Source organism: Chelonoidis abingdonii, chromosome 1, assembly GCF_003597395.2.
Source record: "Chelonoidis abingdonii isolate Lonesome George chromosome 1, CheloAbing_2.0, whole genome shotgun sequence".
NCBI lineage: Eukaryota > Metazoa > Chordata > Testudines > Testudinidae > Chelonoidis > Chelonoidis abingdonii.
Window position 1 is genome coordinate 125,122,454 of NC_133769.1, and position 12,528 is coordinate 125,134,981.

At 41.7% G+C, this 12,528-nt stretch overlaps 1 protein-coding gene across 1 annotated transcript in view; it reads right to left on the bottom strand.

The window, feature by feature from the left end:
* Nucleotides 1-8,999, bottom strand: part of LOC116834144 (solute carrier organic anion transporter family member 1C1-like) — a 55,369-nt gene extending 46,370 nt beyond the window's left edge. Inside the window, exon 1 of the mRNA XM_032796051.2 lies at nucleotides 8,713-8,999. The gene's annotated coding sequence lies outside the window, so the exon portion shown is untranslated. The remainder of the gene's footprint in view (nucleotides 1-8,712) is intronic.
* Between the last annotated feature and the right edge of the window lie 3,529 nt (nucleotides 9,000-12,528).

Here is a 12,528-nt window from a genome sequence, read left to right on the forward strand (position 1 = left end):
ATCATGTTTAAAGAATTCAGATGCAGATAATCCTTCAGCAAGTGACCCGTGTCCACACGCTGCAAGGAAGGAAAAACTCCCAGCCTTCTGCCAATCTGCCCTGGAGGAAAATTCCTTCCCACCCCAAAAATGGCAATCACTAAACCCTGAGCACATGGGCAAGACTCAGGAAGAATTCTCTGTTAGTAAATCAGATCCCACCCCGAGCAACATCCATCACAGGCAATTGGACATATTTACTGCTATAATCAAAGATAAAATTAATTGCCAAAATTAGGCTATCCCATTATACCATCCTCTTCATTATAACTTTATCAAGCATTAATCTTAGAAGCCAGATTATGTCTTTTGCACCCCATTTAATCCCCTTGGCAGGCTGTTCCAGAACTCACTCCTCTAAATGGTTAGAAAACCTTCGTCTAATTTCAAGTCTACAACTTCCTGATGGCCAGTTTATCCATTTGTCTTGTGTCCACTTGGTAACTGAGCTTAAATAATTCCTCTCCCCATCCTTGGTATTTATCCCTCTGATATATTTATGAGAGCAATCGATCTCCCCTCAACAGGTCTTTCTTGAGTAAGGCTCTAACAAGCGAGCTCTCTTGAGTCTCCTTTCAAAAGACAGGTTTTCCGTTCCCTGGATCATCCTAGTAGCCCTTCTCTGTACCTGTTCCAGTTTGAATTCATCCTTCTTAAACATGGGAGACCAGAACTGCACACAATATTCCAGATGAGGTCTCACCAGTGCCTTGTATAACGGTCCTAACACCTCCTTATCTCTACTGGAAATACCTCATCTGATGCATCCCAAGACCACATTAGCTTTTTTTGCAGCCATATCACATTGGTGGCTCATAGTCATCCTGTGATCAACCAATACTTTGAGATCCTTCTCCTCCTCTGTTACTTCCAAGTGATGTGTCCCCAGTTTATAAGAAAAATTCTTGTTATTAATCCCTAAATGCATGATCTTGCACTTTTCACTATTAAATTTCATCCTATTATTATTATTCCAGTTTACAAGGTGATCCAGATCTTTCTGTATGATATCACGGCCCCTCTCTGTATTGGCAATGCCTCCCAGCTTTGTGTTATCTGCAGACTTTATTAGCACATTCCTACTTTTTGTGCCAGTGTCAACAATAAAAAGATTAAATAAGATTGGTCCCAAAATCTCCATTGGGGAGGGATAGCTCAGTGGTTTGAGCATTAATCTGCTAAAGCCAGGGTTGAGTTTAATCCTGGAGGGGGGCATTTAGGGAGCAAGGGCAAAAAAAAAAATTGGGAATTTGTCCTCTCCCTCCCTGCTATTTATTCCTCTAATATTTAAAGAGAACAATCATATCTCCCCTCACCCTTCTTTTGGTTAGGCTAAGCAAGCCAACAGTACTTTGGGGAAATACTATGGCCTTTATTATACAGACTAGATGATCACAATGCTTCCTTCTAGCCTTGGAGTCTATGAATTGAGTGAATTGGTCATTTGTACTCTGTGATTTAACTTACACTGGGTTAGGAGATCTGATATTTGGTTTGTGCGAGCAAATCAAATCACAGCCCATTTTTGCTACTGTATAAGCAGATATATAAAACTTGTAAATTGTACTTAGACTTCTTTTAGTCACCATGTCACTATTAGTCTTTTAATAATAGGCCTATAGTTTAATTAGCCCATTTTTTTAGCCTGCATTAGGAATTTGAACACAGCAACTTTCTCATTCTTAAAAGAATTCAGATTAAGGGATATGAAATCTGTTGCAAGTGTCAAAAAAATGACCTATTGTCCCTTCAGTGCATAAGCTTGTTTATTTACAGAAAGCCAGCTTTGCATGGTTCTTAATGCTTCAGTTATAAAAAGCGAAGCAAAAAAAACCAAAAGCTTCTGTAAAATCTTAGGGCTCTCCCCACAAAATAACTTAAAATAAATCACAGTCTCTTCTCCAGCGACTTAATTTTGGGTTATGTGTAATGTGACCAACACTTGCCTTTAGGGCAGTGTTTTAACTATGTGGATATTATGGAGTACTTGGAAAAATGGTCATGAGCCCCTTGTTAGCCTTGGCCCATATCCTGCAATCAGGTCCATGCCAGTGGACCAGTGCAGGGTTTTGCTGGTAGAGATCCAGTTGTAGGATCTGTGCCTATGATGAGAAAAACCCAGAAAATGAGACTTAGATGTCCAATTAGAACTTTATAATCATATGGATAAATATGGACAAAATCCACAATCAGAAGAAATCAGTGGAGCTTTGAAGTTTTGTTTAATAGTTTCATGCCTTTAGTGACTTAAGTGCTCTTGAAACTGGTTCACATCCTGTACACCAAACTCCTCTATTTATCTAGAGGGCAGGTAGAGCAACAAAGCAGCCACAATGACAGCTTTTCCTATGCCAGCTGCAACTCAGTGCTATTCTGGAGGGACAATGTTGAGGAAATAAGCAGAAGAGAATAAGAGCTTAATCCTATGCCCATTGAATCCAATGGTAAGATCTCATTGACTTCCACGAGCAAAGAAAGACACAAATAGCTTTTAGGATAGTGAATTTATGCTCAACTACTGGGTTGTATTTTTTTTCTGGCAGAGATCTTACATCTCAGTAAATATGTGTGTGGGGAGGAAGGGACGGAATGGGATGGTGTGGCTGTTCTGAGCCCTCATGTGACATTATATTAATAGTTCAAGCTACTCTAGATCTCTGGATTGTAGAGATAACTAATAGGAGACAAAGAGAGAAAAACATGCATATCTAACACTGCAGCAGATGGGCAGGCCCGATCCCCTCAGACACCCATCTTATATGGAGAATGGTCTCTTGAAATAAAAATTAAAGTCTGACAACTATTCATAGCTCCCTTGAAAAGCAGGTGGGCTGCGTTTCTGCAGCAAAAAATTATTCACCCTGAAGATTATTCCTCATACAACATTTATATCTAAATGGCTATTTAATTTTAATGGACTCAATAATGTGGCTATCTCAAGAAAAGTGGGTTTGTTTTCTTAGATCTTAATTCAGCAAGATACTTAAGCACATGTGTCATTTTAAGCATTTGTGTAGTCCCATTAAAGTCAATGGGATTTCTCACACGCTTAAAGCTACACACACACTGAAGTATCTTGAATCAGGGCCTTAATTTCGCCAGCAGAATTATTTCTTAGAAGTGGACCTGCTGCTCACACAGACAAACAAAGATTATACACACAAAAACAAGCTAAACATTATGGGGGACACTTTCAAAGGCAGAAAGAGGAGTTAGTTAGATGCCTAACTGCCCTTAAAATGCTTTAGGAGTTGGGTGCCTAATTACTGTTTGTATCATAGAATATCTCGCTCTATGGCTACGCTATGAGCTAGGAGTGCGATTTCCCTGCTCGTGCATACATAGTCATGCTAGCTCTCATCATGCTAGAGTGAGCTACGGCAGCAGAGGTAGCACTAGCAGAGTCACAGCCGAGCCTGGCCAAGTACAAACCCACCTGAAACTGGTGAGCATGTGCTCAAAAAAGATGGAGAAAAGTTGTTTTTTCTTGCCACAGAGGGCAGGACAAGAGAAAATAGGTTCAAACTACAGCATGGCAGATTTAGATTAAATGTTGGGAAAAGCTTCCTGACTGTAAGAACAGTAGGACAATGGAACAAACTGCCTAGGGAGCAGGGCCGGCTCCAGGCACCATCCCAACAAGCAGGTGCTTGAGGCGGCCAACGGAGAGGGGCGGCATGTCTGAGCCTTCGGCGGCAATTCGGCAGCGGGTCCCTCACTCCGTCTTGGCTCGAAGGACCTGCCGCCAAAGACGGAAGCAACGGCGATAGTGCTGCAGATTGTGATCGTGGCTTTTTTTCTTCTTCTTTTTTGATGCTTGGGGAGGCAAAAGTCCTGGAGCCAGCCCTGCTAGGGAGGTTGTGGAAGCTCCTTCACTGGAAGCTCTCAAAAGGAGGCTGGATAGCCATCTGTCTTGCAGGATTTGTTGTCTCTAAATCATCCATCTTGGCAAGGGGTTAGAGTAGATGACCCTTGCCAACCCTTCTAACCCTGTCATTCTATTATTCTAACACGCCTCAGCCATGTCACTGCTACTTGTGCTGCCCTGGCTACACTGCTATTCATGCTCAGGCTAGCTGGATGGGCGCTAGTGCAAGTAAGGTACATGAGCAGGTGAATTGCATCCCTACCTCGTAGTGCAGATGTAGCCTATGTGTACATAAAAATCATATTAAACAATAGTAACATACACTGAGGTAAGAATGTAGCAAAAATTACAGCCCATTTTACTGCAGTAAGTTTCTAAAAAAAAATACACAATGAACTGCCTAAAATCTGATGTAAAGTAACTCGGCTGTAGCTATATCTGAAGTGATACTTTCTTTGGGCCTGATTTTCTGTTACACTGCTCGGTGTGTGGATAAAGTGTCACTAAACCTGAATGGTAGAGTTTTGTACCCACTGGTGAAAACAACTGCCCAAGGTACAGGGCAAGAAGGAACAACTCTCTTCATTCTTGGGTGCTGAGCCAGATTTCACAATATTAATGAGGTAAACAAACCCTCCACGTTTCAGTAGTTACCTCTATACACAGAAGCTCACTTAGAAATTGGACTGTGTGTGACTAACCTGAGAACATCCTATCAAATAAATATATTTTTAACTGACTTAAAATCACCAAGATGCTGTTTTTCTGACAGAGCATTTCCGCACAACTAAAGGAGCCTGTGGCTGAGCTGAGCGATGATAAGGTATTGACAGTATTAGCCGGGTTACCCATTCTTCATGTCTTGACTGTGCCTTAGTTGATACCGCTTTAAGTGAAAGTTCTGGTTCTGTAGAATATTTATTTACTTCATGATACATTATTTAGTTATATTTTTTTGGAAAGAGCCTTGGCCCAGAAACACTGAAAATTAAAACAAAAAATGAAGGGTTTAGACTGCATCTACTCCTGCATGGGCATACAATGGTGAGTGAGGCAGAAGCAAAGGGTGCAGGGCAAGGAAACCTTTCCTTCCCACTGCCCCTTGCATCTCTGTATAGGGGCCAAGCACAAGCCCGAGGACATTGGCCTAATGAAGTTGCTGGACTGGCACAGGGGAAGTGAATGTGCCACAGGTAAAAGGGTGTAAGTAGGGCCTCTTGGGCATACTCCCCCCTCAGCACTTCTGGAGCCACTGTGCTGGCTTCAGGTAGAATGCCAGAGTGGGAGTGGCTGCTGGTTCCTAATCTCACCTCAATGGGGACTATATCATAAAACCATGGGAACAAGCTGTCTGCTAGTGTAAACTGCTGCAGCTCCCCTGTGCTCATGTAAAATGGGCCCTGGTTATATTGGGGTTACTGATGCGAGCCTCAGGGAAGTTGAACCTAGTTTTAACTAGCAGAGAATTTAGCCCTTAAAAGACAAGATTAACAGGTTGCATTTCTTAAGCAATGATCAAACACATGATTTCACTCTGGGTGAGAAGAATAGTAAAGAATGAGGAACTCAAAGTCCTTACGTTCCCCTGCTTTGTGAAAATACACTCAAAGGGTACAAAGTAGTGTAGCTCTTGAAAAGCATTGCTTTGTCAGAGAGCTTCAACTACAGCTTTTCTTGTAGTTTTCTCCTTTTGTGCAGGAGGTGAGGAAGTAGGGGGCAAAAATTATTAAATGCAAAACCAGTGAGAGAGAGAATCTGCTTTCTAAGCCATGCAGAATAAAACAAATGCGAATTTTTTCAGTGTTTTGCAGAAGTATTTAGTCTGAATCTGCTTTCAAAGAAAAATGAATAGAGAAGGAGTTTCTCAGACTTTAAGTATTACAACATTTAAGAAGACAGTGAAGACAGGACACAGAGTAAAAGACAGAAATATGAAAAAGGACTGAATGAATACACTGGTTATAGTCCAAAGACATCAGCTCCACCTGAAATATGCTGGGGAGAGGGAGTAGCTTTCTATGTGGTTATGAATTAATTCCCTTAGAGCCTTCAAACTGTAATACTGCAGAAAACCTACAACACACATACACCCACACACACAGAGAGTACAAAATGCAATGTGCTAGCCATTTTCAGAGCTTCTATTAGTATTATTTCAGACCACCGTGTTTAAACCTAAGAGTTCTCTCCCATGTACCAGACTCTTTATCTCTCTAATCCTTTAGTAAAGGTATATCCTTTGGTAATGGTATCACAGTCTGTTGCCATGGAAATGTCTGATGCCACAAATTCAGTAGTAGGATATCGCCAAATAAGAAGAAAAGATGTGCTGGGAAAAAGTAAGCCCTTCTCTAAATACAAATATCTCCACTGATTAGTATGGCCAAGCCTGAGATGGACCCAAATATCTCTGAATGTAGGGAAAGCTCATACTCACGTCCAACCTTCACTGCTCAAGCCACTTCCGACTAGCAAACATGTCAAGAAAAGGTAGTGGTTCTCAACCTGTGGTCCAGGGACCCTTGGAGGTCCGCAGACTATGTCTAAGGGGTCGTGAAGGACTTAGACTGAAAACTGACTGAACAGAATTCAACTATATATACAGACAATAGATTTCCAAAGGGTCTGAACATTCATTCAAAATTTTTTGGGGGGTCGCAAATGAAAAAAAGGTTGAGAACCACTGGTCTAATTCACCTGAGACTTTTCTCCAGTGTTACAACCTTCCTTTTTTTAGTTTCTGGAGAAAGGTTTTATGAGGCCAACCTTTTACATGGCAACTAATAAAAATAATTACAAAAAAAGGAAAGAATTTTGGGACTAATGATCCTATTGAACTCAGTGTGGGATTTGCCACTGCCTGCAACTGGCACTCAGTAGTCCCTATAATAAACAACAAATAAATAAATAAAATACCAAGGTTTAATACAGTTCTTAAGTAGTTATTTGCCTGGATATGCCTGTTATCAGTGGGGGGACTGCTTTTATAATATAAGGTAGCTGCAGCAAGATGCTGAATTCCCTGCTAGCCAGATTATTTAAGAGGTGTTTTGAGAACAATGATACAATGTGACATGGCAAACTACGTCAAATAAAATAATAACACACAGATCATGCTCTCTTGGGCACTCTTAGCAATTTCTGAAGTTTCCTGTGGAAGCCCAAGATTTTTATTTAATTTATTGAGTCAAGTTTCTACAGGTTGTTTTTCCATCTAAAAGAATCTTCACGTTGCAGCTAGCAGTTACTGTTGCCTGTTTGTCCAGCCTTCCAGAAAACTGCCCCAAAACAATAGTAACAGAAAGGTACAGTATGAACTGTACTGTTTTGCTTCACCATTCATCTTAGCGAGATGTCTAGCTTCAAAGTCTGTTTGCAACCAGTTAAATGGTAATGCTGTTAACAGGCCAGTTGTTAAAAACACACACAATTGAGATCAAGACATTTTACATAAAACATAGTTTTTGAGTTCAATCTCTTCCCCTTCCCTACACCCATAATGGGCTTTTGGCCCACCGTTCTCCAGATGAGGACTTTCCTGTCACACTGCCCAACCTTGAAGAATTAAATTACTCCCCACCCACAATACATACCTTTCTGCCCTGCAACACTGGCATTTTCCCTTTGTATTTCCCAAACACCCGCCTTTGGAGGCAATAATTACATGATATATGACCTCCAGCTTGGATAATAGGCACTTTTGCGTATTTAGACACCTAAATACATTTGAGGATCTGGGCCTTGGCTCCCCTCGACACTAATAAAAACCCTTTACACATGTGATCTGGCATGGGGAGCTGTAAATTATCAAGGACTATAGCATATTTGGCACATAACTTTGTCATGCTTAGCCTACTACCAGCCTGGCAAATTGAAACAAGTTCATTGCTCAAATTTTCAAACACTCCTAAGTGACGTAGGAGCTCAGATTCCATGTTCAAAAGTGACACAGGCACATAGGAAACCAATTTACACTGAAAGCTGACAGGACATAGGCTCCTAAATGCCTAGGGTATTTTTTGAAAATGGGACTACCTTGTTTTTAAAAATATTACCCTGTATCTAAACCTGGCTTTTCCACCATGATGCAGAATGATTTGGATTGTTCCTTAAGGCTGGGACTTAGGAACCCAAAATCCACTGATTTTTTCAATAGAAGTTCACTACCTCACTCCCTTAGCCTCTTATGAAAATCCCAGACAAGGTGTTTGGGTGCACTTTATGAGGTGGTATTATTAATGGAGACTAGAAATACATTAGAATAAACAGCAGAATGAACCTCTTTATTATTGGAAGGCTGGATGTATCCCAAGGTCATTAGCCAGCGAACACCTATAAACTCAAATGAAAATCTGAGTCACCTAGCTTTATAGTTGGAGAAATACAAGATATAGTTTCAATAACTGTTTTAATCTCCAGAAACAATACTAAAAACAAAAGTTTTCTGTAACAGACATGGGACATACAGACATATGGTGGAGTGACATGTTATTAAGGTTTTATTTGCCATCATTTGTGATCAGCCGTATAATGCACGTACGGTTTTGCCACTTGCAAGTAAAGTGTCCCTCTCAAAGTAATGCTGATAAAACCTGTATACCTCTACACCAGTCTCGCTCTCTCATGCCTGTCTCTAAATAGATTAAATAGACAAGTATTGACTTCATAATGTCTGTTTATGGTGTCCCTTTACTAACATCCACATTCTGAATCAGATGAACTGAGAAGCATATTTTGTAGATCAAAAACAGAGTGAACATATGAACTAAAAGAATACATATTGAAAACTTTGAGGATTTTCCTACCTGATTAGTACAATTTCAAAATACAGTGAGTTAAATAGTCCAGAAATCCTTGGCAGTGTTCCCTTGAAACTGGTAACAAACTAAGCTTTGTTGTTGCACACAACTGTGGGACTTCAGTGCCCTGTATCTATTCAAGTTTCCCAAGTAACCTTGGCACCAAACTGACTGGAGAGAAATGTTTGTGAGAGATTTTAACTCTAGCTTTGGAAGAATATAATTACCACAGTGCAGGATGGTGGCTTTAAGCAAATAACTTGAGGAAACAAGAACAATGAAGAAACTCAAGCAGGCACCATTCTTCAGGCAAGCATAATGCCTAGGAGGTCAGCGGAAATACACAAAACTGTGCTTGCTATTACTGGATACATTATAAACCCCTCCTCCCGCTTCCTACACTGCTCCAGTCCTGCTCTGCTGGCTGGTGCAGAGAGCGAGAAGGGGCATGGCCTATTTTTTTCAAAAGAATTAGCAGTGAAAAACCCAACAGTGAAGTACTACATAACTGGAGTGGGAAACATTAACCTCCAGTGATGAAATTATGGCTCCATTAAGTCAATGCACATTTTGCCAGATGTTTCAAACACACACTTAAGCACCCCAAAAGTAAAACATAATTTAGATGACCTAATGTATACATTTTGGGGAAGAGCCTTCCCTTTCTTCTGTGGGTGTAGAAAGTCCCTGCTGCAGAAGGATAGGAGTGGGTCTGTACAATGTGAAATATGTGGGAAGCCCCCACAAGGGATGCAGAGTCGCAGACTGTTGCAAAGCCCAGTTCCAGAGGACCCTCCATGCCCCATGCATCTGGGGATGGCCACAAGACATGAACGGGGAAAATGTGGGCCTGATTACCATCTATTTTGTCCCAAGGAGTGCAGCAGCAGGGGTTACAGCAACTTCAAGGCAGAAGTAGTGGCACTGGAGCAGCTCCACAGCCTGGTAGGAAAAATTTGTTCCACTTCTGGCCCCTACAGAATGAGGTCTGGTGCTATAATTCTCTGTGCTTGTTCTTATGCAGCTTTAGATTTATTTACACATGCTGGTACATGCTTCTCATGAGCATCACTCACTGGACTCCATGAATTCCACTAATCTGTGGCTGCAGAATCCACCTCTTGCCACAGAATCATGCCCCTCAAACTTTCATAAAAAATAAAATGTCTAGACTTTGAAGCCTAGAAATGTAAATCAAATTTGAACCAAAGCAATATTGTTACTTTTCAGGCAGCCTAAAAAAAGAACTCTAAGACAGATGTAAATTTTTCCTATTCAGCTCAATGGTGTGTTGACTCTGAAACCTATTAATGTAAGTGTTAACATTTCAAACTATTTGCGCTGATGATCTTTTTAGCAAAAACATCCTTCTAATGTGCCACAGTAGTTTCTTACACTACCTCATGTACCTAAAAGCCAGAATGATCCTCTATCCAGTTACTGAAACCTCCAGCTTCCTGCTGAAAATCTTTTATGATGCAGGTCTACATTATCAATATAAAAATATATGGCATACTGAACACTGAGGGCTTGATTCATCATTGAGTCAATGGAGGCCTACCAGTGTAAAACTGGAGTAATGCAGATGTTGACTCAGTCCCTGGAAACGTAGAGATTGTAAAATAAATTGAATTTAATGTCAAAAGTAGTAGAACAGTGGCTACTGAATGCATTACTTAAAGAAAGTATTATTCAGTTTTGCAAAGAATTCATTCAAACTCTCCATTTTAAAAATTTCAAAGAAGCTGGCATATATATATATAACTACCACACCAGAGTGCTGCCAAACCAAAAGACCTGGCTGCAGATGTTAGATCCAGCAGGCTTTAATCATCAGGGTCACACACAGTTCCAGAAGCAACATGCACTCTCTCCCATTTGCTCTTCCTATAGAGCAGGGGCTGCCAAATCATGGCTTGTGAGCCACATGCAGTTCTTTCACAGTTAAAGTGCGGCTCCTGGAGTCACCCATGCCCCTCCATTCTCCGCCTACCAGACACGTGGGGTTGGGGGAGCTCGGGGCATCTGCCAGAGACAGCTGGTGCCTGCTGAGGTGGGGGGGCACAATTTAAAGGTTTGCCCCCCCTCTTACTCTCAGCAACCCCCTCCCTGAAGCTCTCAGCTGTTAGCTCAGTGTGAAGAGGCAGCAGCAAACAGCTGGGAGCTGCAGGGATGGGCCAGTGCTTTAGCTCTGTGCGGAGAGGCAGCAGCAAAAGCAGAGGCTCTTCCTGCTGCCACCAGCTGTTTGCCACTGCCTCTCCTCTTAGCTACAGCTTGCAGCTTCCAGCTTGCCACTTGCCGCTCCAGCCCCTGTGGTGCAGGGGCCCCAGCGGCACCATGTGACCCTGGCAAAAATCTGAGGGAACATGTAACCCCAGGTGCCCATTCATCACCTCTGGCTTCTGCCCAGCAGGTAGAGGAGTCTTGGGGTTTCAGCCCCACAGAAGGCACCTGATGAGGCTCGGGGCTTCAGCAGGACTAGGGCTGAAGCCCTGAGCCCTGGCAGGTGCCTCCTGCGGTGCTGAAACTCTGACCCCTGGCAGGCTTTTGAACTTTTGAAGATTGTCATATGCAGCTCAGAAGGTCAGTAAGTTTGGTCATCCCTGCTATACAATGTGAGAGGACAGCAGCTGCTCCAGTCTGTGTTAGAAACAGGAATGTGAGTGAAGCTACTACATTGCAATTTCACTATATCTGTTGCCATTCGTTACATCTTAAATTGTAATGCTGCCCAAAGGGTGGATTCCTAAATAATGTCAAAGGTGCCTGAAGTGTGTGGCTCGGCAGCCTTTTGTAGCATTTTTATAGATCTAAATCAATAATAATAATAAATCATGGTTTAATTGCATTTCTTCCATAATAGCATTTTGCAGGCAACACTCTTCCCACAGTAGCATTTAGGCGCCAGCCGAGAACCACACTAACACCCCATGCAGGTTTTATTAGGGATCCAAGTGTCCTCTTCTTCTCTGCCCATCCTAGGCTGGAAAAGGACTCCTGGCTTTTCCACCCCACAGAGTCAAAGGAAGAGGCTCCTTGTCCTTTCTGGGTTCATAAAGGGTCCAGGAGCAGCAGCAGCTACTCTTGTCTTTCTAGGAAAGCCCATCAGGTGGTGGCAACCCAGGCTTAGAGCCTATGCACACATATACTTTTCAGGCTGTTGCTTCAAAACACTAGTTTGAAAAATACCTGCCAAAATGGGTATTTCAAAGTGAAATGAAACAACTAAAAGAACAGACAGAAACAGTTTATGGGTCTGAAACTGTAAATACATATTGCATTCAGAAAGTACATATAAACTGGTGGTGTCCTTTACATACACTTTCACAGGCTCTCACAAACATGCACACACACAAACACATGATTAAGCTGAGCTTTTTCCTCACTTTTAATATTTTGGCTTACTTTCATTAAAAATTATATATCTGGATAATTTTTAATAGGATATCACAGTGCCCATGCAAGTTCTCTCCATTTTAAGCTCCAGTGATAACACACATGACAAGTCAAGCCTTAAACATGGGAAGGGGGAAAAAAGATGCAATTTACAAATCACTTTGTCCAAAGGAGATGCTAAATGGAGATGCAAGAAATCTTTAAGTCTCTCTCTTCTTCCTCCCTGCCCCTCCATATTTTAAGACATTGCTGGGGAGCTTGCTCACTAGAGTTCGAACCTCTGACAGCTGGTTAGCTGCAGCTCCAGTTCAGATCTTCACCATAGCATCTTCCATTTGGGAGACAAAAAATAATTAATAAAAATCTGCAAAAGCTGATGACACAAATCATGCTATATTAGAGACTTCTATCATTTACGATGGCAGA